The 25,741-nt window shown below is 44.4% G+C and overlaps 1 long non-coding RNA gene across 3 annotated transcripts in view; it reads right to left on the reverse strand.

Moving 5' to 3' along the window:
- The window catches only part of LOC121042472 (uncharacterized), a 44,836-nt gene extending 19,355 nt beyond the window's left edge, over positions 1-25,481 (reverse strand). For 2 of the 3 annotated variants that reach the window (XR_005796245.1, XR_005796243.1), the window contains exons 1-3: positions 24,230-25,481; positions 20,701-20,928; positions 12,057-12,112 (exon numbers count right to left, since the gene is read on the reverse strand). This is a non-coding gene — a long non-coding RNA (uncharacterized LOC121042472). The remainder of the gene's footprint in view (positions 1-12,056; positions 12,113-20,700; positions 20,929-24,229) is intronic. The other variant, XR_005796244.1, reaches the window with a different exon arrangement.
- Positions 25,482-25,741: the final 260 nt, after the last annotated feature.

The raw sequence follows: 25,741 nt of genomic DNA on the forward strand, positions 1-25,741 counted from the left end.
GTGGGGGCTGAGTAGAGGAAGTGTCTGGGTCTCCACTCATCCCCAGACTAGAATCGACATAAGGAGAAAAAAAGAAGTTCATTGTGTTCCTAACTCAGTTCTTCTCAGATTTTATGTTTAACGCCAGGACGCCCTTTCTATTTTTCAATCACACAAAATGGTGCTTATTAATGAGCTCTCAAATTACATAAAGAGAGAGCTAAAGCCCAGCAACACTGGTATGGCCCGTGGCATTGTGGCTTTGAGTGCAGAATGACATCTGTGTGCAAGTTAGGAGGACCTGTCCACCGCAGCTATGGAAACCAGAGCCAGAGGAAGAGGGAAAAGAGATGCCTCAGAATAAGCACTAGGGAGCTGCAAAGAGGAGACATCCCAGAAAAGGAAGATATTCAGCATCCCTAAACACAAACACACATGCACACATTTCGCTGGTACCTTAAATGATGCGAATCTCCTATACCAATCATTTAAAAAAATTTTTTTAATGTTTATTCATTTTTGAGACAGAGAGAGACAGACAGACAGAGTGCGAGCTGGGGAGGGGCAAAGAGAGAGAGGGAGACACAGAATCCGAAGCAGGCTCCAGGGTCCGAGCTGTCAGCACAGAGCCCAGCTTGGAGCTCGAACCCACGAACCGCGAGATCATGACCTGCGTCAAAGTTGGATGCTTCACTGACTGAGCCACCCAGGCGCCCCGATCATTTTTTGTTATATTGCTGGATTGTAAAATTATAGTCTTTCACATGAGTAAGTGTGCATACATATATATGTGTGTGTGTGTGTGTGTGTGCGCATGTGTGTGTACATATATATGTATGTGTATGTATATATGTATGTGTATATATGTGCATGTATGTATGTATATATGTATATAATACTAGCTTAAAAACAAAAAGTATTTTTGCAAGATATAGAAGGGCTGGGCCTTCAATCCATTATGAAGATCCTCTGTGTGTTCCTCCCCCTTTCCAGATGGTACCAATTAAGAGTAAGACCCTCGTCCTAACAGATGTTAGCCAAATAAGCCCAATCTGAGGCTTTAATGAACAAAACCAGACACATTTACTATACCCAAGAGAAGCAAAAATAAATATAATGTATACAGTGGGCCACTTGGGTTAACTTGCAGTGACTGGGGCTTTGACCCTCTGCTGTGATTAGTTTCAACTTTCCCCAGTACTTGTAATTAGCATACAGAAGGCCGAGATAGCTTTTAACACAATCCCAACCTTGGATTGCATCCACTCCCTTTCTCTTTCCTTAATATTGTTTGAAGAGGCAATTTCCACCTCTAAAATACTTCTCATTGCTTTTATTGAAATGGGAAGCATGGCTTTTTAAGATTCTAAATCAATAATGATTAGCAACTAAGAGCACAGCTTGTTCCGTGTGGAGAAAATACGGCATTTTCCAGCTCTCTCGGCTAGCTCTGGATGATCCGAGCTTACATCACCTCCCTAACCTGTGCCTCAAAGGGTCCCAGCAAGGATGACCATGCAGGACAGAGACGCACCTCAGGAGTTCAAACCGGCTCCCGGGACCCCCATGGAGCTCTGATATTCTCCTGAACAACAGGTGGCAGTAGAGAGGTACTTCTGCAGGAACTAATTAAAGAGGTTTCTGTTTCAGGAGGGGGTGTAAAATGCTGCTTAAAAGCAAGGATTGGATAGTAAAAAACACAACCTGATTCAAATTTCTGTGCACACGCTGCTGTTCTGTTTCTACATATGTCGCACCTAGCGGAGATATTCTCTCCCCACCACCTCCTTTTCTTATTTAAAGAACTCACCTTGTGATATAAATAGTTTCCTTGCAGGGGAGATCTCCCTTTTTTTTTTTTTTTTTTTTGCAATTAACAGATCTCCCCCCCCCGACTCCCCCCTCCCCCCCCCCCAACCACACATCTAAGAGAGCTTGAGCTTGTCAAAAGCACAGATTCCAAAGCAGCAAAGCCAAGGGAGAAAACTGCCATATTATGGGAACATTTGGTTTCTGAACTGCCTTAAAATGGTGACCTTTTTTCTATTGCCAAATAAACATTCTGCAAGCTGCACTGGTGTAGAACAAAAGTATCATCTGATAGTTGATCAAAGAGTTGTCTTTTAGATCCTGTCGTCATTTTGACCAGAAAAGGCATTTGTTTGAATTCTGAGCAGAAACCCGTCCGCGTTGCTTTGAATGCACATCTCACTTTTAAAAAATCTTTTAGGCGTGTACAGAACAGAGCTTTCCTCTGAAAAGGGACGGAGAGAGAGAGAGAGAAAGAGAGACTTAATAAAACACCAAGTCCCAGGGAATCCACATGACTAATTTTGTATTAAAAAAAATACTGAAGACGTCTGTTCCAGTGGGAACTGTCCCCAGCTATTAGTAATTGCAAACATTAGTCATGAAGACATGGAAAATACAATCTGTAAGCTCATCCAGGACATTCTGCCCAAAAATACAATCTATGGAACTCAGTACCACCCATTTTGTCGCAGTGTGCCTCCCGGTGACGCAGTCCAATTTTCAAACCCAATCTGCCAAATTTCACTGACGCATCAAGTTCTCTGGGCAGCTCTCTGGAAGCAGCAGCCCCCTTACACCCAGTAGGAACACATAGCCAACTTCCTTTTCCCTACGCCCATTCTGTTTCACCTGCCATCTCATAGATACGCTCTACTTCTGACACTATGGATTCAAACGTAGCGGGCAAAAAAAAAAAAAAAAAAAGAAAACTTTGAAATGTAGGGTGATGTCAGACATGTGGGTATTTAATAACTCAGTCTGCATCCCTGGGTCTTGGACGCCAGGAAGTAGACGTGACTCTTTGTCATTGGTTAGTATGGGATCTACCAAGCTCGCAGACAATGAACATCTTGAAGGTTTCCCAACATTCATTGTGGTCCAGTGACTCACTTCTAGAAGTGACTACTTTGAAGGTCTAAACCTAAGGAGGCAGGTGCCAAGCCAGAAATCTAGGACTCACTTTTGATTCCTCCCTCTGCCTTCTTCCCACATGCCCGCACCCCATACTTTCTACCCAAATAATGACCAATGATTCTTGCCTCGACCTTCTAATACATCACCTAGCTACGTAACTCTTACTTGTACTTCCAGACTTACTAAGGCATCATTTCCTCCTGAAAGTGGTTCTTCTTTCCTCTCCTGCACTTAAATTAAATCCTGCACCTGAATATCTCCACAATCCACTGTGCCTACCTCTATCAGAACAAAGTCACAATTTATTATAATTGCCTACTTATGTGCTTGTCTTCCCTAAAAGACTGTGAGCTCCTTGAAGAATACAACTGTAGCATTTTTCTGTCTCTTCTCAATCTGTGTCTAACCCAGGTGTTTGGCAGATGGATGGAAGGATGGATGTGTGGGTGGATGGACAGGAGCACTCCCAACAAGAGGACCCTGGCTTCCCCTTGTCCTGTATAGTTGCCAAGGACACCAGTCCAAATCACATCTGTCATGAGGATGCTCTTCTCAGCCAGAATTGCTTGGGCAATTTTTAAGAACAAATTATTTTTAAAGAAAATTTAATTTGTATTCAAAGACAGTCCCTGAACACCAGCCCTTGAAGAAAGCCTCAAGGAACCAGCTCTAAGTCACGAAAGACTTGCCTTCGAGGCTGGACCACATTTAAATTCCTTAACAAATAGGCGGCTATATTATCCCCATTTCTTTAAGCAGCCAACAAATGGGGCCCTGCTCTGGTCTAAATAGCCTGGCTGGAATTCTTCGAGGTGAAATATTCCTGCCTAAACAACTAGAGGCACTTGATCTACTGAGATTAATGGCCTTTTTTTGGACCTGGAATATAAATCCCTAGAGAACGGGGACAAAACTTTCACCAGCCACACCATACCTTATCATACTATTGTGTGCACTTAAAAATATCAGCAGTCCAAGTGACATATCGAATAAAGGGTTAGTATCCAAAATCTATAAAGAACTTTCCCAACTCAACACCTGAAAAACAAATAATCCAGTGAAGAAATGGGCAGAAGACATGAACTGACACTTTTCCAAAGAAGACATCCAGATGGCCAACAGGCACATGAAAAGATGCTCAATGTCCCTCATTATCAGGGAAACACAAATCAAAGCCACATTGAGATGCCACCTCCCACCTGTCAGAGTGGCTAAAATCAACAACTCAGGAAATAACAGATGCTGGCGAGGGTGTAGAGAAACGGGAAACCTCTTGCACTGTTGGTGGGAATGCAAACTGGTGCAGTTGCTCTGGAGAACAACGTGGAGGTTCTTCAAAACATTAGAAATAGAACTACCCTATGACCCAGCAATAGCGCTACTAGGTATTTATCCAAAGGATACAGGAGTGCTGATACATAGGGGCACTTGCGCCCCAATGTTTACAGAGCCGCTTTTAACAATAGCCAAATTATGGAAAGAGCCTAAATGTCTATCAACTGATGAATGGATTAAGAAGATGTGGTTTATATATACAATGGAATACTATTCAGCAATGAGAAAGAATGAAATCGGGCCATTTGCAATGACACGAATGGAAATGGTGGGTATTACGCTAAGTGAAATAAGCCGGTCAGAGAAAGACAGATAACCTATGTTTTCACCCATATGTGGAACTTGAGAAACTTAACAGAAGACCATGGGGGAGGGGAGGGGGAAAAATAGTTTCAAACACAGAAGGAGGCAAACCCATAAGAGACTCTTAAATACAGAGAGCAAACTGAGAGTTGATGGAGGGGTAGGGGGAGAGGGGAAGATGGGTGGTGGGCATCGAGGAAGGCATTTGTTGGGATGAGCACTGAGTGCTGTATGTAAGCGATGAATCATGGGAATCTACCCCCAAAACCAAGAGCACACTGTATACGCTGTATGTTAGCTAACTTGACAATGCATTATATTAAAAAATAAATTAATTAGAAAATAATAAGAATAAAATTTAAATAAAACACCTGAACCAGAAAAAAATATATATATATATCAGCAATCTTTCCGGGGAATTGCCTGGATCCAGGTAGAGTTGCCGGATAAAATACAGGACACCCAGTTAAACTTGTTTCAGATAAAGAATAATAATTTTATGTAATTGTCCAGAAGAACCTTTTCTTTTCTTTTAAGTTTATTTATTTTGAGGGAGAGAGAGAGAAAGCAGGGGAGGGGCAGAGAGAGAGGGAGACAGAGAGAATCCCAAGCAGGCTCTGCACTGATAGCACTGAGCCATGTAGGGCTCAAACTCACAAACAGCAAGATCATGACCTGAACCAAAATCATGAGTCAGATGCTTACACGACTGAGCCACCCAGGCGCCCCAGAAGAAGTTTTTCTATAATCATCTCAGGTTTTGTGACAGCGGTTCCTGCAGTCATATATCGGTTTCTAGATATCTACAGGTTTATTTCCTTCTCTGTGGCTCCAGGTACAAATGTACAGGGTCTAGACCAGGGTAAGACAAAAGAGGCATATAGGGTGCAGAGTTTAAGGGGGCGTGGAATCTCCGAGCAGTGTCAGTGGGCAGTCAGCGCCTGAGAGTGGGAGCCTCCTTAAATTTGTCATCCCAGATGACGAATGGCCCTGCAATTGTAGGTTATTTTCCCCTCCAGCTGAAATGGTTTGGGAGACAAGAATTTAACATTTCCAATGGTCATTTAGTAGTCATTCCTAGGTGGGAAGAACGCAGATTTTGGGGGACAGAGACTGCAATCTTTAGCAAATGCAGAACACAGTCCCTCACCTACAGAGAAGTATGTAACAACAGGACAATATTCTTCATATATGAGCTTGTCCCCACCTTCATTAACTCGGGGAGCACCCTACAGCGTGTGTTCACTTCCCAGGACTGCTGTACCGAGTACCACAGGCTAGGGAAGGGGGCTTAAGACAACAGGAATTTAGTGTCTCGGGGTACCTGGGTGGCTCAGTCAGTTGAGCGTCTGACTTCAGCTCAGGTCATGATCTCGTGGTTCACGAGTTCAAGCCCCGTGTTTGGGTTCAGTGCTGACAGCTCAGAGCCTGGAGCCTGCTTCAGATTCTGTGTCTCCCTCTCTCTCTCTCCCTTCCCCCTCTCTCAAAAATGAACACACATTAAAATTTTTTTTTAAATGCAGTGTCTCACGGGGCACCTGGGTGGCTCAGTTGGGTAAGCTTCCAAGTCGTGGTTTCAGCTCAGATCATGATCTCACAGTTTGTGGGTTCGAGCCCTGTGTCGGACTCTGCAAGGCTCTGCGGAGCCTGCTTGGGATTCTCTCTCTCACTTTCTCTCTGACTCACTCTCTCTCTCTCAAAATAAATAAATAAACCTAAAAAAAAAAAGAAAGAAAGAAATTCAGTGTCTCCTGATTCTGGAGGCTGAAAGTCTGCGATCAAGATATGGTCATCTCAAGATATCATCAGGGCTGGGTCTTTCCAGGGTCTGTGAGGGAAGGATCTGCCCCAGACCTCTCTCCTATCTTCTGGTGGTTTCCTGGCAATCTTCAGTGCCCCTGGCTTGCTGAAGCCTCACCCTGACCTCTGCCTTCATCCTCACATGGTGTTCTCCCTGTGGGCCTGTCTCCAACTTTTCTCTTTTTATAATGCCGGTCATATTGGATTAGGGCCACCGCAGCGAGCTCATCTTAACCTGACCACTTCTATAAAACTCTGTTTCCAAATAGGTCACCTCCCAAGGTGCTGGGAGTTAGGACTTCCCCATATGAATTGGGGGTGGGGGGCTCACAATTCAATCTGCAATAGAGCGCCTCTACCCTGATGGTCAAGGGCCCACCTGTAGACCCACAAGGCCCCTCGGGCAGGTGGCTGTTCCCCTCACGTCTCATTGTGCCTATCTTCCTACCCCCCTCCCCGTGGATACCCCGTATGTCTCTCTCCACACGGGGACAGCTCTTGTACACCGGATAACACGGTAACCCGCCTGGCTCTGCTCTCCACACCACCGAATCATGCTGGATCCGTCTCTAGGACACTCTTCTCCTCCCTCAGTATGCGGCAGCACCAGAACTAAATGAACTTCGAGCACCCTTCCTGCTCTCGATTTTTACTTTTCTGCTTGCCTCACTATAAGCATCACTTCCTGGGAAGGGGGAGGTCAAGCACCACACGTCTCGAATCACAGAGGGATTCTTTTTCTGTACAAGCAAAGAGCCGCAGGTTGCAAGGGAGGGTTGTGGCGATCTGGGCACGTCCATAACTAGACCGTGCCTCTCAAGGAGACTCAGGACAGCTGGCCAGGAACCAGGCAGGGGTCTGTAAGGCCCAGCTGGAGTTCCTTCCAAACATGTGACATGTGGCTTCTAAAGCAGGCGGAGCTAGAGGCACCTGGGTGGCCCGGCCAGTTGAGCGTCTGACTTCAGCTCAAGTCATGATCTCACGGTTCGTGGGTTGGAGCCCCAAGTCGGGCTCTGTGCTGACAGCTCAGAGCCTGGAGCCTGCTTCGGATTCTGTGTCTTTTTCCCTCTCTGTCTCTCCCCCATTCTCTCTCTCTCTCTCCGAAAAATAAATAAACATTAAAACAAATTTAAAACAGGAAGAGCAACATTTTATGAGCATCCAGGAGAGAAGGACAAGATGTGAATGGTGAAGGGAGGAAGTAAAACGGGGTGGGGGCAGGGGGGAGGCACAGAATCAGAAAAAGTGCCCTTGTCCTGGAAGGAAACAGCTAGTGGTGAGTTGGAGATCTGGTTCTTTCTGGAATGGCTGTGTGACCTTGGAAAAAAATACTTAACCTTGCTGAATCTCCCTTTCCCCCATTTATAAAATGTGTTAATGATAGCTGCCTCAGAGGCTTGTTGGGACATCAAATATAAAATACCCCACATACATTCTAGTTTCTCTTCAGATCTTATAAACCTTTCTTTCACCTTTTAAATAAATATCCCACAACCTGGCCCACCCAGCCCAAGAGAAGTAAGTTCTCGGTGTCAGTTCCCCTTTCTGGCTTCCCTGAAGGCTTTTTAAAATCAGTCTCCAACCTACCAGAGAGGTCCAGGAGGGCCAGAGGGGTGCGCAGTGGGAGGGATCCAGGGGAGGAGGGAACGCGCCTGCAGTTTAGCTCAGCCCTGGCTGCTGTCCATGGTCGCGATGCTCTTGGAGCCGCAGGGTACAGCCAGGACTGGGGCCCGAGATGCGACACGCCCTCAGGGGCCCTTACGACAAGGGTTGGGGACCGTGCAAGGTGAAAGCCAAGGATGCTGAGAAGAGTTCTCCGGCTTTTGGCAAAAGGTGTCACCAGGACGCTGGGTGATTTCCTACACCCTGAGGAAACGAGGCGCTGAGCAAGCCCGGCACCGAGCGCGGCCGACGCTAGGTGGCGCTGCGCGGCCAGGCAGCCCGAGGCGGCGGGCAGTGCCGTTCCCGCAGGATCGCTCCTGGGAGCCAACAGGTTCTGCTCAGTCCAAGGGCTGTTTGTGTTTGCTGAGTACAGCACCTTATTGACTGATTGGTTGATTGATTGACTGATTCATCCATTCATTCATTCATTCATTCATGAGTTCGTTCATTTATCTATCTATTTATTTATTTATTTTGTAACACCTCCTAACAGACACGTACAGGTAAAACTTGATGAACACGGGACTCTGATGCCCTTAACCAGTTTTTCCTTAGTTAAAATGCGATTCGAACAACTGGTCACCAGGGAACCAAAAGATATGAAATTGCTCTAAATTTTGTGACTCTTGCCTGTGGGTAAAGTCTAAGTTGGACAGTTAACATTTATAAAGTGCTAATGTTTAAAAAAAAGAAAAGTAACTAGGGGCGCCTGGGTGGCTCAGTCGGTTGAGCCTCCTGCTTTGGGCTCAGGTCATGATCTCACGGTTTGTGGGCTCCAGCCCCACATCAGGCTCTGTGCTCAGAGCCTGGAGCCTGCTTCCCATTCTGTGTCTCCCTTTCTCTCTGCCCCTCCTCCGTTCCTGCTCTATCTCTCTCTGTCTCAAAAGTAAATAAATGTTTAAAAAATTTTTTTTTTAAAGGAACTAGCTAAAAAGTCATATGGCACTCTCTAATGAATTTCAACATAGCCTACCCTGTGACCCAGGAATTTCCCTCGTAGGGAGGAGTGTGGATGTCCACAAAACGTGGGTGCAGTGAAAATACTCAGAGCAACTTCATTCATAATAGCCCAGAGCTGGAAACAATCCAAATGCCTATCACGAGCAGAATGGAAGAACCAACTGTGGTATATTCATGCCCCGGAATCGCTCACCGCAATAAAAAGGGACGATCTGCTGATCCGTGCAACAGCATGGCTTTATGTGGAGTGAAGAGAGCCAGATACCAAACACTAAATACTCTAGGATTCCATTTATATGAAGAACAGGCCGGCTTTCCTACGGTGATAGAAAGAGGGTCAACAATTGCCTTTGCAGTGTGATTACTTGGAAAGGGCACAGTGGAAGTTTCTGGGATAATGGACATGTTCTAGCTCTTGATTTGAGCAGTGGCTACACAGGTGTGCACATATGTAATACTCACGAAGTGTATACTTGGATGAAATTTGTGCATTTTTCTATAGAAAAGTATACTTAAAAGAGAGGAAGGAAGAAAGGAGACAGATTACCTCCATTCTTGCATTTCCTGTATTGATTTCTGTTATTTCTCTCTTTTTTTTAAGTTTATTTTACTTATTTTGGGGGGGGGGGGCAGGCAAGAGGCCGAGAGGGGGAGAGAGAGAATCCTAAGCAGGCTCTGTGCTGTCAGTGCAGAGCCCAACACAGGGTTCAAGTTCACAAACTGTGAGATCATGACCTGAGCTGAAATCAAAAGTCAGATGCTCAACCGACTGAGCCACCCAGGTGCCCCGATTTCTACTATTTCTAAAATGTCCCCTCAGGAGAAATTTACCTTGGCCTTTGGAAATGGCAGGGTGTGGGGCATGTGGGTGGCTCAGTAGGTTAAGCGTCTGACTCTTGGTTTTGGCTCAGGTCATGACCTCGCGGTTCATGAGTTCAAGCCCACGTCATGCCGGGCTCCATGCTGACAAGGCAGAGCCTGCTTGGGATCTCTCTCTCCCTCTGTCTCTGCCCCTCCCCCCACTCATTTTCTCTGTCTCTCTCAAAATAAGTAAATAAACTTAAAAAAAGGAAGGGGGGCAGGGGGCACAGGTCGAAGGATAGGCATTTCGGTCAGTTGGTTGGGTAGCTCCGGGTAAGTGGTCCCACCTCACTGATCTTTCTCAGCTGAGAAATACCCACTTAACCATCAGGGACATAGGCGAAGTGCCAAAGCTGTTCAGCACAGTGAAAAAAGTGCGCCTCCTTACACAGATACGTGGTGACGCTTGTACCTTTCAGTGATAGTAAGATTTCACACCATTCTGACTCTCGATTCTTAGATCCTTTTTAGGATTTGTCTCGTTTTTCCCTCTAATGTGAAGAATATGGCCTATTTCTGGCATCTGTCCCTCCCGTCCAGTTTTTCGCTGTGTTTTGAATAATTTAGCTCAAGACATCATTCGTTTTTAAAAGCGCTTATGCTTCCAACTAATGAATTGTCCAAATCTGCATCACACGACTTCCATTTCACTCATTAGAATCCTAATTGTCGAGCAGCTGAAATGGTTCTTATTGTTTATTCTAATTGCTATTAGGAAGAAGTGCCAGAATTATATGTGATTTATTAGTCACATAAAAATAATGAGGGACAAATAAAATTATTTTCCCTGAAGTTATTCTCAAGGTGCAAGAAGGGGCATGTTTAAGCAAGGCCACTGTGGGAAATCTCTGGGAAGGAGAGAAGCCTGTCTGTGGGTATTTCAACTTGCCGGTTTTATCCACTGAGTTGCTTTTCTTCCACTCCCTTCAGGCACTTGGGGCCTTCAGAGATCGATTCCTGTTGCCCCCACCAAAACCCACTCTTTTTGTTGTTGTTGTTTATTTATTTTTGCAAGAGAGTGAGATAAAGCATGAGCAGGGGAGGGCAGAGAGAGAGAGGCAGACACAGAATCCGAAGCAGGCTCCAGGCTCTGAGCTGTCAGCACAGAGCCAGACACGGGACTCGAACTCACGGACCGTGAGATCATGACCTGAATCAAAGTCGGATGCCAGATGACTGAGCCACTCAGGTGCCCCAAAACCCACTCTTGAAAGTATCCAGTGTTGGTCATTATGCCTTCATGCCAGTGGGACCCACACTTGCTACTCACCCCAGTGTCTGGGATGGGGGAGATGGGGTCATTGTATTCAAGGCCCAAGCCCCAGTAGCCTGGAGCTCATGACCAGGGACTTCTGATGGGTAGTGGTGAGCAGTGGGTGCACGGAACACGATACCCAACAAGAGGCAAGTGGGGGCCAAGCCCAAAGGCACAGGCTTTAGAGCAGGGTCTAGGGAGGGTGCCTTTCCGTTGTGCCTGACGTCTACACCCAGAGGGATCCCATTTGTAATCTGCGCAAGCGACTGTTGGGGTTAACAATGGCTTTAGATTTAGCTTCTGGAAGATTGTATTGCTATTACAGTCAACACACCTATTTTGCGTGCCTACTGCAAAGAATGCAAAGAGCTTGTGGATGTCCCTAGAGTCTCCCAAAAAGGATTTACATTCTAACCAACGAGTGCACCATAATGCCTGAAGCTGATCCCTTCCCACCCCCACTCTCTTCACATAGCCCATTCCTGAGAGGCCATATTTGATTTTCCTACTTTGAGTTGGGAGTCCCTCCAAATCACCCCAGAACTCTAGTGCTTAGACCAAGTCTCACCACAATTATAACAAATGGTGCCAGAATTTACATATGCTTATATGTATATTGCATGTTAAAAAAAAAAAAAAATCATCACCATAACCCAGTAAGGTCGTGGCCTCTGTTTCCTCATCTATAAAATGGGAATAACATGGGTCCCTGCCTTCAAAGTTTGCTACAAAGCTTAAATAGAAAACTTATTCATTTGTTTAATGCCTCTGTGGTATTCTACTTTGCTAAGAAGTCGAGGTCATTACTTCCATTTACACATTAGTAATAGAGGGAAAGAGACAGGAAAGAGACAGAAAAGTACTGCAGTACCCAGCTATCAGGCTGGTTACCAGCTCCCTGGCAAACTGGCCTCGGCTCCCACCAGGGAATGTCTACACGGGCCTGAATTCTTACCTGCCTTTCTCCTGGTCCATCTTCCAGTCAACTGCCTGTCACAGGAGTTCACAGTTCTGTAAAAAGAGAAAGTCTAAATGTACAGAATTTGAAATACAAAAATGAATTTTCAAGACATCAACATGTTTGAAACGATTGCCTTTGAAAAACAAAATTGTGAGAGATTTCTTTCCTTCGACTTTGTCTAGCCCCCCCCCCCACTTTCAAATAAGTACCTACTGTTTTCATAATCAGAAAAATGTAACGTAATGTTGAAAAACAAACCCAACAAAAATCCCTGCTTCTGCCCTTCCTGCCTTGGCCTAGAAAAGGTCTCAGAGCATGGGGTACAAGGTGAAGGCTGGGGGTCTATTGCATGTAAGCTCCTTGCAAAGATGAACGGGCAGTGAGAGAAAGCTGAGCTATCCACGCCAAGTCCTGCAAGGTTTTTATTGGTTATTAGCGATTCCAATTTTATGTACTTTATTTTTCCATGAGTGTTTGTTTTTTGTTTTTTGGGTTTTTTTTAAGGTTTCCATGTATTTGAAGTGGAGATTCTCGCCATACAAGGGTTAAAAAACGATCCGGCCATCAGTGATGGTCCGGATGCCACTTGACCCAGCAAAGCAAAGGCACGAAGAAGGTCAAAGCCACACTCCCAAAGCATGAGAGAGAGCTTCCCCAGAGGGATGTGGGCAGGTGCACTGGGGAGCACATGCTCCACTGGGGTAGGGAATGTGCTTCCCCTGGCTCACCGCACAGCTGCCCCCCCCACCCCCCGCCCCCGCAGAGTTCGGTCAGACAGAGCTGGTCCTGGAGTTCCAAAGAGCAGAGCACCCAACTCAGGCCTCACACCAGATCGACTGAGTCAGACGTGCATTTCACAAGGGCTCCAGGTGAGGCACAGGCACGTAGCAGCTTGAATGGCACCGCCGTAGGCAGCTGGCCCCAGGTGGGTGCCAAGCTACTGACGATCAGGCCTGCGGGTCCACATATGTGTCACTTAGGACATTATCTTATTACCTTGTTAGGCTCCCCCGGCCCCTGCCCCCCTGCGGCAGGTGAGTAGAAGAGAAGGCACAGGCCCTAACAAACAATTGAAAATGATTTCGGGGGTAAGTGAGGAGAACGAAGCCCTCTAGCTTCTTAATTACGGGCAAAGCCTAGAACCCCGCTTCCATGTGCTGGACCCGGAGCAAACAGCAGCTCAGAGAAACAGGGGTCACCATGTCACTTGCAGATGGGCCACGCTCATCGTCGCAAGGGAGACGGTTTCTGTCGAGCGCAGTATAACATTTCCTATCCTAACCTTTTGGTTTCCTTTACCCTCTCGGTCCCAGGGCTGTCTGCTCCCTTGGTTGGAGTGACACACATTCATGGTCTCATGACGTCTACTGGGAACCCAAATAGGTAGACCTTGAGATACTATACCGACAAGAGCAGAAGTTGCTGGTTGTTTCAAAATACTCATTCCCATCTTCTTTCCCAGTGATAGACTCCAGCTTCGATTGGGGTGGCATTATACCTAGGTGGAGGCTATTTCCCAACCAACCTTATAGTTAGGTATCACCAGGTAACCAAGTTCTGACGAACAAGATAGAAGCAGATATTCTCAGGAAGGATTGTGGGAAAGCTCTTTAAAGGGGACACAAATGGCCATGCAGGCTTTCTCTGTCCTTCTCTCCTTCTTCTTTTTTCCTTCCTGGATCATGGCTGTAATAGCTAGAGCTCCAGCAGCCATACTGGACCATGAGGCGCCCTTAAGGATGAAAGCCAATGCCTGAGGATACAGAGCGGCAATAGAAGAAGCTTGGTTCTCCAGGGGGAATGTGGAACCCCCACACCAGCTCTAAGGTACCTTTCTTCTCAGGACTGTGGTATGTGAGAAAAACATCCTTTTATCTTATTCTGTTCAGTCTCAGTGACTAACAGTCAAGTAAAATTTCTAGTGGATACAGTACACAAGACCAAGATACCCGACTTTACAGAACTTAGGGACTCATCAGCTGGAACTAATACAACATGACAATGTGGGCCAGGGAACCATAGGAGCTACAAAGCCAGGGAAACTGGAAGATGCAGGAAGATTTCTCTGGAGAAGTAACAAATAAGGTTAGGACTAAGAATGGGTTGGAGAAGGGAGAGAAGAACGTTCCAGAAGAGGAAAGAGTATGCACAAAAACCCACGGGCAGGACAGAGAGCATAACCTGTTCTTTCCATAAGTTTGAACGTAACCACAAGAGCTGATGACTGCTGAAGGCTGTTAAGTAAATATTTCCTTGCTAGAAAAATCCTCCCGACTGCTTTACCAAGCAAGGGTCTCAAAGGGCATGTTCGAAGGGAAGAGATAGGTGGGAGGCCAGTGCCGGAGTCCAGGGTGAGACCCTGAGGCAGCCTGGACCCGGCAGGACACTAGCAGTGGGAGGGAAAGAAAGGTTGGATTTGGAGTGATATTTGGCAGAAAGAGCTGGCAGGGTGTAGAAGGTAAGGTGGCAGGAAGAGCCAAGACTGGGGCTCCATGTACTGGCTTGAACTGATTTGGGGACCACAGAGTCAGCTCCGTTCAGGTCACCTTGCGTCCAGCACCATTGTAGGAAAAAGTTATTTCATAGCGACAGATTGTTCTCTCACCTCACGTGTGGGCATGTCAATGAGTCAACCCCAGCCCAACAGCCCATTACTACTGAAAATAGCTAAGAGAGTCTTTTGTGTGTTTGTTTGTCTGCTTTTGGTAAGAAAGCCTTTTTTTTTTTTTTTTTTTTAAGCACAAAGGTCACGTGTTCTATATGAGTTTAACACCTGCTGGGTAATAACTTAATGAAAATATTTTCAGGGTTTTGCGTAAAAGTAAACCATCGCAGGCAGATTTTTATACATGAGAGTACACGAACACTATCTTCTGGAAGAATGGTTCCAAAACGGATTCTTAAAGTCCAAACTCTACGGTTCTCTTAAAGCAACGTTGTCAATCTCAACTCGCAGGGTCAATTTGGAGAAAGGTTCTGAGATTCAGCCCAGGAAATATGCTGAACATCGAGGAAAAAAGGGTTCTGGAAATAAGGAGAAAGCCCCCTCACCACAAGGAGAGCTGTGGCTCCCTGAATGCACTCACTGGTATGGTTCTGGCTCCCAATAGAAGCAATGGGAGAACTGAAATGTGAGTGTAGTTACAGTGGCTGCCATGGGAGGGCAGTCTAGCATGATTCTTGCAAGAGTCGGGGACGCTCAAAGCAGAGGTATAAATTACCCTGGGCTTCAAAACAACCACTCCCACTCCCACCTAGTGAGCCCTCCTCTAATTGTGGCAATAACGCAGAATATGGGGTTGGAGATAAATCCTTACAAGCAGTGAATGCAGTGTAACACACAAGAAGGGAAAACTGGAAACAATCTAAAATCCAATGTTGAAGCGACGGCCAGGTACCTCATGATACGTGTAAAATAAGACCATGCCTGCTTTCATGAAAATGATAACAAACTTATCATGTTTGTTGTTAAATTCTGGATACAAAATGCTGCGTATGAGCACTAAATGTACCTGAATATACAATGAAAACCGAATTACTATGGAAAATGTTACGAGTAGACAAGGTTAAGCTTATCAACCTTGATAATATAAAATATGAAGATGTGACAGTCATCAACCAGGATATGCAAGGCAGGAACAAGAAGTTTAATACAAGGCAGAAAGTGTAGGCGTGAATTAGGAGAAAAAAAGTGAACCAACTAGAAAGTTTTAAACAATATCTTACATTATTCATGGATTTTTTTTAAACAGAATATCAGAGGAGAAAAACGTGCTTTTCTAGATTCATGGCATGAAAGACCTACATAATGAACTAAGTAAAAATGAATTACTTAAGCATCCAGTTCAAGAAGTTAGAAAATCAACAATAAAATATGCCCTTTCAATAGATGGAAGAGTATAACAAAGGTAATAGCAGAAATGAAAGAACTATCAAACAGAGAAAAAGGAAATGAAGCATTTTCTAGAAAAAAATACAAGGTACAAAATTGACCTCAGAAGAAGGAGAAAACATAAATAAAACAATACAAGTGAAAAACAACGCCAAAAAAAGAAACAGAAAATGACTATAGTATTTATGAATAGAGTTGTATCCCTACTATAGAAAACTCTGCAATCTGTTTGGTTTTTTTTTAATGTTTGTTTTTGAGATAGAAAGACACAGAGTATGAGCAGAGGAAGGGCAGAAAGAGAGACACAGAATCCGAAGCAAGCTCCGGGCTCTGAGCTGTCAGCACGGAGCCTGACATGGGGCTCAAACCCACGAACCCTGAGATCATGACCTGAGCTGAAGTCGGACGCTCAACCGACTGAGCCACGCAAGCGCCCCAAAAAACTCTGCAATCTATTAAAAGAATACGATTCTTTTGAATTAGCCCTGGGGGGAAAAAAGTTTTTAAAGGGAAAAAAAGCAAGGTGCCTAATAGCAGGTATGGTGTGACTTCCTTTATGTAAAATTTAAAGACTCAGGTAGACACATGGCATCATGTGTTTCTGCCATTAAGGATCTACTAACATTGAGGCAGTGTGGTAGAAGCCACCATGGAGACTCTAGAGCTATAGTCCCTGGATTTGTACCCGGGGTCCACCACTTTCTAGCTGTGTAACTGTCAACAATTTCCTTAGCTTCTCTGTCCCTAATCTCCTCCTCGGTAGAATGGTCACCCTAGAGCCTAACTCACAGATCTATGGGGAGTCCATGGGTCAGTTAATACAAAGTGCTTTAGAACAGTGGCTAACAGTTATATGATAAAAGCTCACAAATTGTTTGTTATGGTAATTATTTTACACCTATTGGTATATACTTCTTTTCCTCTCCCTGAGGAAGTCGGGAAATTTTAGAAGTCTTTTGGAAATTAGGAGGGAAAGACAAGGACAGGTGGAGGGTGCTTACAGACAAAGGGAAGGAGGCTTTCGCTAAAAGGATGTTTCGCATTTCCTAAACACGTAATTACATAGGACAATGTCAACAGCGGATTTACCAGGACACTGGTTTTCTTTTTCACCCCTCTCTGATTTTAGACACTGTTACAGGTTTAAATGTTATGTTCCTTCAGAGCACCACTATTTAAGATATATACAAATGAAAAAAAAGATTAGAAGGAAAAATCACAAAACATTCTGATGGCATTTCTTTGTTAGAGTAAGGAGATTCAGGATCTTTTTTTCCCTCCTTCATTTTAAGCAATTCTTTTGTACTTGTTTTCAAATGTAGACAAAATTGAATATATTTTTGTTGTAACCTTTCCCCATTTCCCGGCCTCTCCAGGGTAGCGAACATCTTTCTCGACATTTTTTTTCTGCGCATTCACGTAAATACATAATTACAGGAATATATAAATGTTTAGTATTTTTAGTAATATAAATGTTATCACACTTTTTGTGTCGTTCTGCGATGTTTCTTTTTTCAATTAAATTGGTCTTGAGGGGTGCCTGGGTGGCTCAGTTGGTTAAGCGTCCAACTCGATTTCGGCTCAGGTCATGATCTCACGGTTTGTGAGGTCAAGCCCCACGTCCGGCTGGGGTTCCCTGCTGTCAAAGAGGAGATTCCTGCTTGGAATTCTCTCTCTCCCCCATCTTTGTCCTGCTCTCCCTTGCTTGACTGTGCTCTCTCTCGAAATAAATAAATAAACTTTACCAAAAAAGAAAAAAATTGGTCGTGAAAAAAGAACTTTCTGTATCAATACACAAAATATCTACTTGTTTTTTAATAGCTGCATGGATTTCCTAACGTGTCCATGACAACATTTATGTAACTGTTTCCTTATTGATGGACATTTAGTTGGTTCTCAGATTTTCACTCTTGCCATCAATATTACAACACACAGCCTTCTGCACCTGCCCAAGCCCATGAATAGTTTCTTATCATTTTTCCCTATTCTGTGTACTTCTGGGGATGTGAATGCACTGCTTTTACGATATGAAATAATTTTGAAACCAACAAGAGTAAGGATAAGAGGAATGTTAGCTGGCTTTCCCAAACAAGAATTCTACAGTGTAATTCATCCCTTAAAGCAATAGCACTCAAGTGAATACCAGGATGCCTGAAAGGGAATAATAAAGAACAAAAAAAGCCCACACAAACAAAACAATAATTATTTTTCCTCAGGAGCTTGCAGGTAGTGCAAACATAAATCTGTGCTTTGGCCAAATGCATAGATGTCGCAGCATTAATTGTCCACTGGGATGATTAGGGACAAACTGCATGTAATAGAAACATCGTGAACACTTGTGTTTCTTGGCCCAGCTGCCAACGACAGGCAATTGGGCTAAATGAATCGAGAGCCGGCCAGGTGTGATCAATCTTACATCCTCACGACCGTTATTACCAACCAATGACAAACCTTTGCAAAGATCCTCCCCCCAATAATTTACCATCGTGTCTCTTTTCCTAATAGGGTTTACCGTTTCATGAGGAAAGACCCACGAAATCAATTAAATATAAATTTATTATTCTATTTTATTTTATTTTATTTTATTTTATTTTATTTTATTTTATTTTATTTTATTTTATTTTATTGTAAGTTTATTGTTTTAGATGAGAAAAGGGAAATACTGTTTTTCTACCCCTCCATTTTTCTTTCTCTGAGTTTGTATACATGCTAATAGGAGCCTTGTGTCATTTATCATACCAAAGACCAGAGGAAGCAAAAGAAATCTCCAGGGAAAGGGGAGGCAGGTGGAATGTGGATCTCCAGATCTTTTGATGGGGGAAAATGTTCCTCTAGTGAGCATTCCCGTGAATGAATCCCAGAGACAGTGAAGTTGAGGCCTGCCCTACTAAACATCAGAACAGAATGTGTTAGTTTGTTTAATGGAACCCCATAGTGATCTTCTACTGAATAGACAAGAGTTTGATTTAGGGGAAAAAAAAAAGAAAGAAAACAATTTGGCCATTCTTGGTTAAATTGTCACACTGACTGAAGAAGAAAATAAAATGAATGTTTTCTATGGAACATTGTGGTTACAGGTTAAATATCTCCATATGCATATTTAGCAGAGAAAAAAAAAAAAACACAAGCACACAGCCTAAAGCACAAATTTCTGGGCTTTCCATTAGCTAACTGGGCTTTCCATTGGCTAAGCCATAAGACCAGAGTAGATAAGGTACACTAAATCTCAAATAGCTATTAGATGTCTTTATGTGAGTTTTCAGGTGGGTCTTAAAAAGAAATAATAGTGCTGCATTGCTCTGGCAGACAAATCTTAAAATCACGTTTTAACATGTGACCCCTTTTATCTAAGTCCCACTGTGACAACATAGGTCATGTTGGCCATCCAGATTTCTTTCTGCCTTCAAAGTCGTCCTGGCCCTGGTAGCTCACGGCACCACATGATTAGATCGGTCACCAGTGCCTTCCTTTTGCCCCACATCCCTCCCAGTCGGACTTCTGTGCCTTGTCCTGCATATTCCTTTTATTAAATCCAACCCCCGCACCATGAAGAATGAAAGCAAAAGATAAGGAGGCATGCATATTTATTGAGCTCTTTTTTTGAAAGCAATGGCCAAATTAAGGCCGAATTTATAGTTTTGTGGAATACTTGAGATGGTGTTTGTTCTTCCTGTGCCAAGGGCCTTAGGAGGAAGAATTCTCACTGGGGCATCGTCTAGCCCCATGTACCCTGCACGAGCAGTAGCACGTGGTCAGCCATTGGAGGGCAACTAATTTGAACTGATTCCAACCTGCTTTCCTTTGCCGGTTTCTACAACAGACTCTAAAACTCAATCTCCTCACCTCTGCTACCCTTAGGAATTGCCATGTGAGTCAGTGCTGACCGAAGAGATAGAAGGGAAGTGTGCTGGTTTCTGAAGAACCCTCCTCTTGCCTGCTGAGAACGCGGAGATCGCAGAGATGGTGGCTGGCCAAGCCGCTGCCATCTTGCCTCCAAGAAGTTTGGAGGTTGAGACACGTTGAGTTGCTGAACTGGTGACTTCAGCTGCCTAGCTCTAGGCTTCTAATAATATAAGGGAAACAAGCTCTCTACTTAAGTTTCTTCTTTTTTTTTTTTTAAGGTTTTTTTTTTTTTAAGTTTATTTATTTATCTTGAGAGAGAAATAGTGTATGTGGGGGAGGGGCAGAGAGAGAGGAGAGAGGATCCTAAACCGGCTCGAGCTACCAGCACAGAGCCTGACGTGGGGCTCGAACCCATAAAACCGTGAGATCATGACCTGAGCCAGGACCAAGAGTCAGCCGTTCAACCCACTGAACCACCCAGGCGCCCCTCCACTTCACTTCCTTGAAGCAGATTTCTGTTAATCACAGCCAAATGCAATCGCTTGACTAGATGTCACAGGCAGCAATGATGGTAGCCTAGCTTCCAAGGCTTTATGACGTCTTGAGAGAGGCAGGCATCTAACCACTTAACCAAAATATTGAGCAGAATATGAAAAGCACCAAGTTGAAATTAACACAAGTCCACAACGCGGAAGCAGAAAGAGAAAATTCGCGTTACCAGTGGGACCTAAGACACCCTCATGGAAAAAAATGGAGAAGACGCTGGAGCCGAGCTCTGCAAAACGAAGAGTGTTTTTCCAGACCAAAGAGGGCTTGGACCGCACCACCCGCGCCCCCCCCCCCCGCACCCCCCACCCCCACCAAGGACCCAGAGTGAAGAAAGGAAGTGTGGTCTGTGGCAACCTGGTTAGTTTCAGAACAGTCCCGGGGCTGGAGAACTGGGTTGTGTTCAATGACACTCACTGGAGCTGTCGCCCCTCTGTTTGCTCTTCACACGTTGCAAAACAGTTCTTGCAGCCCTCGCGTCTCCTAAACCACTTCCCACTTTTTCTTCCTTTCTGCGTTCGGTAGTAACCTCCATCACATTTTCATTTACTGTAAGAAGCTAGGTACGAATCATGAGCTGTTACCCTGCAGAGAGAAGGAGGGAAGGAAAAAAGAAAAGAAAACAATAGTTTCTAACAATTGCTAATGTGAAAATTTAATGATTCCTTTCATAGGAGTGGTTTGCACCCGAAGGTGATTTTTTTTTTTTCCCCTGGAGGACACGTGGCAATCTCTGGACGCATTTGTGGCTGTCATAATGGGGAGGGAGGTGCTCCTGGCATCGCATGGGTAGAGGCAGAGATGCTGCGCAATACCCTATAGGGCACAAGACAGCCCCCAACACAGAATTATCCAGTTGAAAGTGCCAGTAATGCCAAGATTGAGAAACCCCATTTTTATGTTATTTGACAGTGACGGATGGAAGTGCCCACGTGTGGTTTCGTATCACCTAATGGGTTCATCAGGGGGTAGCACATAGGTGACAGCATCACCCTGAGGAAACATTGGTGGTCACTACAGGACGGGCCATTGTGTTGTCTAATTAACCACATCAGGCTCTGTGCTGACAGCTCAGAGCCTGGAGCCTGCTTCGTATTCTGTGTCTCCCTCTCTCTCTGCCCCTCCCCCCCTCTCAAAAATAAACATTAAAAAAGTTTTTTTAGGGGCATCTGGGTGGCTCAGTCCATTGAGCGTCTGACTTCCGCTCAGGTCCTGATCTCGCGGTTCATGAGTTCAAGCCCCACATCAGGTTCTGTGCTGACAGCTCAGAGCCTGGAGCCTGCTTCGTATTCTGTGTCTCCCTCTCTTTGCCCCTCCCCCACTCGTGCTCTGTCTCTCTCTGTCTCTCAAAACTAAATAAACATTAAACAAAAATACTGAACAAAACTACAATGCCTAAGGCAGCACAGTAACACCATTTGATACTTTTGGACTCACACGGGTAAACCCCTCTGACAAGATTGTTGGTAATAAATATTTGTTGAATCTTAACACATGAAGAAATCCAAACCTATAACACAGGGCTCAAAACTACATTTCTCTCAGGAAGTTTTCTGGGGACAAGGTGGTGGAAGGCAGCTCTGGCCGACTACCTTTTCAAAATTGCAAGCCTTTGCGTGTCACAAAAACCAATTCTTAACACAGTTGCAAAGAGCAACATCGACTATTTCATTCAGAAGGAACTCCACGCCAAAAATACCAGCGTCTTACAAAAGTCGTCTTCTTGGAAAAACTTTTCAAAACATCATATTGAACGACAATGGATTCAGCTTTTGTTAAGAACCGCGTTCAGATCGCAGATGGAATATTGAGGACTGTGCTAAATCACAGATGGTATATTTTTTCCTATATTTCACGAAACAGGCAATTTCTACCACTTTTTTTTTTCCTTTTGCATTTTGCTCTTGGTAATCCTGTAGATTGAACAACAACAACAAAAACTAAACTAAAAAGAAACGTGGAAACATTTACTTTTAGTGCCGTTTATAATCTTACTCTTTAGTGGGTGGAAACATCACTGAATATTCTGTGTAATTTACTTAAAAAAAAACTTAGAGTGTAATTCATTTTAGGTGAGCAATTTGTTTTATGAGCCGTGTATGTTTATTTGGGGTTGCGCTGTTTTTTTATTGAGTGCAATAAAGACACTTCTTATCAATTGATTTGTTGTATCAGCAATGGGCTTCCTTCCAGACTGAAATATGGCAGCGTTTCCAAGGACATTATCCAGCATATAATTTCACCACAGATATGAATCCGGGTTCATTAGGGCCCACTTGCACTGCCTGTTATGACCTAATTTCTAGGATTCCTGCTTGATGGTGGAATTATCTTTCCCTGCACACAGTGTATAACATGGCTGTCAGATGAGTTCTCTCTCTTTGATGGTTCGTCACATACACAGTTTTGAATTGTGCCAACTTTTATACCAGCTGATAAAATCAGAAGTTCAAAAGTTCACTCCCGATCCCACGTGACATGGAAACTTCGAAGATTCTAAAGCCGACACCTTTTAGAAATAATCAATGGCAGGGCTGACGCGGGAGGTCTTGGGTTACTGTGCTGATGGCGTTAAAAACACTTGTCACGAGGTAATGCTTAATCCAAATGTGGGCTAGTAAGTTCCAGCGGTACCTTACGTCTAGCCTGGGGGTGATTTCTGGCCTTTTGGGTTCAGCTGACTTACCGTGACTGTCAGACCATGGGGCATCTTGCACGCCCTGATATTAATGCTTTTGTGTGGCATCAGGCTCATACGCATTCATGCATTTCCGGAGTGAGAAAATCACACCTCGAGAACTAAATCATGGCCGATGCAGAGCTCACGAAAGTGCCTATCACAATGTCCTGGGGAACATTTCGTTTGCACTTCGGTAATGCCGTGCGTGAGGCAGAACAGAAGTGATATACACTCACAGAAAGTAGAACAGTGAGATTTAACAGCTGTGCACACGGCCTCGAGAATGTAAAATCAGGAGGCTGTGTCTTTAGAAAACTATTTCTTTTAAATCCCCAAATATCACATCTGGTTGCATCGAGTTGTCATTATGACATAGTATTTAAGATGATTTAATGGGTTATTGCAGGATAAGAATCTTGGAGTTTACTTAACTACTGTGCATTAAGAGAATGTAGCTGTTTAAATGATGTTCTGACAAAGCAGATAAAAAGCTGTTCTTGATGTCGAATGGCTTTATTATATACTTTTTTTTTTTACTGTAGTCAGTATAAATATAGATGCTCAAACGTAAACAGAGTATATGAAAGACAAGGGCAAAAGTGGAGCTGTGTGACAGAAATTTAAAGCAAGCAGCACGTAACAAATGCAGAAAGCTATTCACCGTTGAAAATTTACGGGGCATATTGACTACGTGCATGAATGTGGCAAAGTCACAATACAAAGGCATCATGTGGTCTGCTGTCCCTTGTTAACAAGTCCCCTGACTGGGCCTCTGCCAGCTCACGGGTCAGTCCCCGCTTTGGTGGCAAGGTCTCGCTCCCATTTGGAGAGGCTCCTGGTCTTGCCCCTGCTTCATACCCCCACGCCCTCCACCTCCCACACCAGCACAAACCTCTCCCCGCTTTCCCTCAGGGGCACACATCATTTTTTTCTAATGTTTTTAAGTGTGTATTTATTTTTGAGACAGAGACAGAGCACGAGCGGGGGAGGGACACAGAGAGAGAGAGAGAGAGGGAGACGACACAAAATAAAAAGCAGGCTCCGGGCGCTGAGCTGTCAGCACAGAGCCCAACGCGGGGCTTGAACTCACAGACCGCGAGATGGGGAAGGGGCAGAACCGACTAAGTCACCCAGGCGCCCCTGTACACATCATATTGAATAGAAAACTGAGGCCCTATGTACCTAGAACAATTTCAGACAACTTACACGGGGCCCAAGTCAAAATCCAACATCCCAGTTGCCCAATGCGTCGCTCCATTACCTCATCACGTTCCTGCTGCTGCTTATGGCAACTGTCCCAGTGGACATCAACGTGCCATGTTTTTCCAACCTGGAAAAGTATACAAAAGTCTTTCTGTTGGCCTTTCTGTGCCTACAGTAAATGGGTTTTGCCTTAATATCTGAAGGTGCTTGGAACTCCCCATGAGGGGGGTTAAATAAACAAACCGGCAGGGGGAATGGCAGACTCTCACCGGATGGCCCTGACTGTTGAACGGTGTCTTAAACAAGAGAGAAGCAGGGTGCTCCCCCAGTTCACTGTTTGTCATCGCTCCTCGGGGCGAGTCTGCATGCCAGCCGCAGAATGCGGGAAAAGATGAAGAGAGAAAAGGCAAAGAGCTGGTGTGACTGCCTCCTGAGAAGGGTTCCCAGAAACTGCCACTGAACACAGTGGCTTCTGTCCCGCTGGCCGAAGCCCCTCCTCCCATCGCCACATCCAGCTGCAGAGAAGAGAACAGAATATTCCATTTTGATTCCGAGGAACCGTGCACCCAGACAAAATCCCACCATTACGAAGGAAGACAGTGAATGGAACAACATAGGTGCTGTTGACAGAGAAATGGGCATTTGTCTGTGGACTTCTGACCACTAACGAGATTCTTCCTTACTCATGGCTTCCTTCACAGGTCACGGGCTCTAGTGTTAAAAACAACACCTGGGTTTTATCTCTTGAGCCAGCTCTGATTAATAGCTTAACCCGATGAGTGACGGCTTGATTAATCATCAACCGTAGTTCACGACTGCTTGAGAAGGAGTCTGAAACGAAGTGTGGCCTCCAGGATGAAGAGTTCTGCTATCCATTGGTGATGCCTGCAATGCGTACAGGAAAAGAGGGTAGGGATGAAGGTGCTTCTTTTCTATTCCTGGTCTGACCCTCTTACTTGGCATTCACTTTCAAATTAATGTAACGGTTCTATAATCCAGCAGCATATTAATAACAAATGCTACTCACACTTCTATGTCATGTTACCCGAAGCAATACATGCATGCAGGTATTATTTCCATCCTAACAGCTTTCTTCTAAGATTAAAAAAAAAAAAAAAAGTGTATTTATGATCTCTAATTTGGAGGCAAAGGGTATAATTGTTAAGTAGAACAATGGGCTTCCACTAAGGTCACCTAATAATAAATAGAAAATTCAGGGGCACCTGGCTGGCTCAGTCGGTGAAGCATCCGATTTCAATTCAGGTCATGATCTCAGAGCCCAGAGCCTGCTTCGGATTCTGTGTCTCCCTCTCTCTCTGCCCCTCCCCCACTCTCTCTCTCTCTCTCTCTCTCTCTCTCTCTTTCTCAAAAATGAATACACATTTAAAAAAATTTTAATAAATGAAAAATTCAGAATTTGAATTTAATTCTTTTTTTAAATTTCTTTTAATGTTTATTTATTTTTTTTTTTTTAATTTTTTTTTTCAACGTTTATTTATTTTTGGGACAGAGAGA

This window comes from Herpailurus yagouaroundi, unplaced genomic scaffold, assembly GCF_014898765.1.
Source record: "Herpailurus yagouaroundi ecotype Mexico unplaced genomic scaffold, PumYag 185, whole genome shotgun sequence".
NCBI classification, from domain to species: domain Eukaryota; kingdom Metazoa; phylum Chordata; class Mammalia; order Carnivora; family Felidae; genus Herpailurus; species Herpailurus yagouaroundi.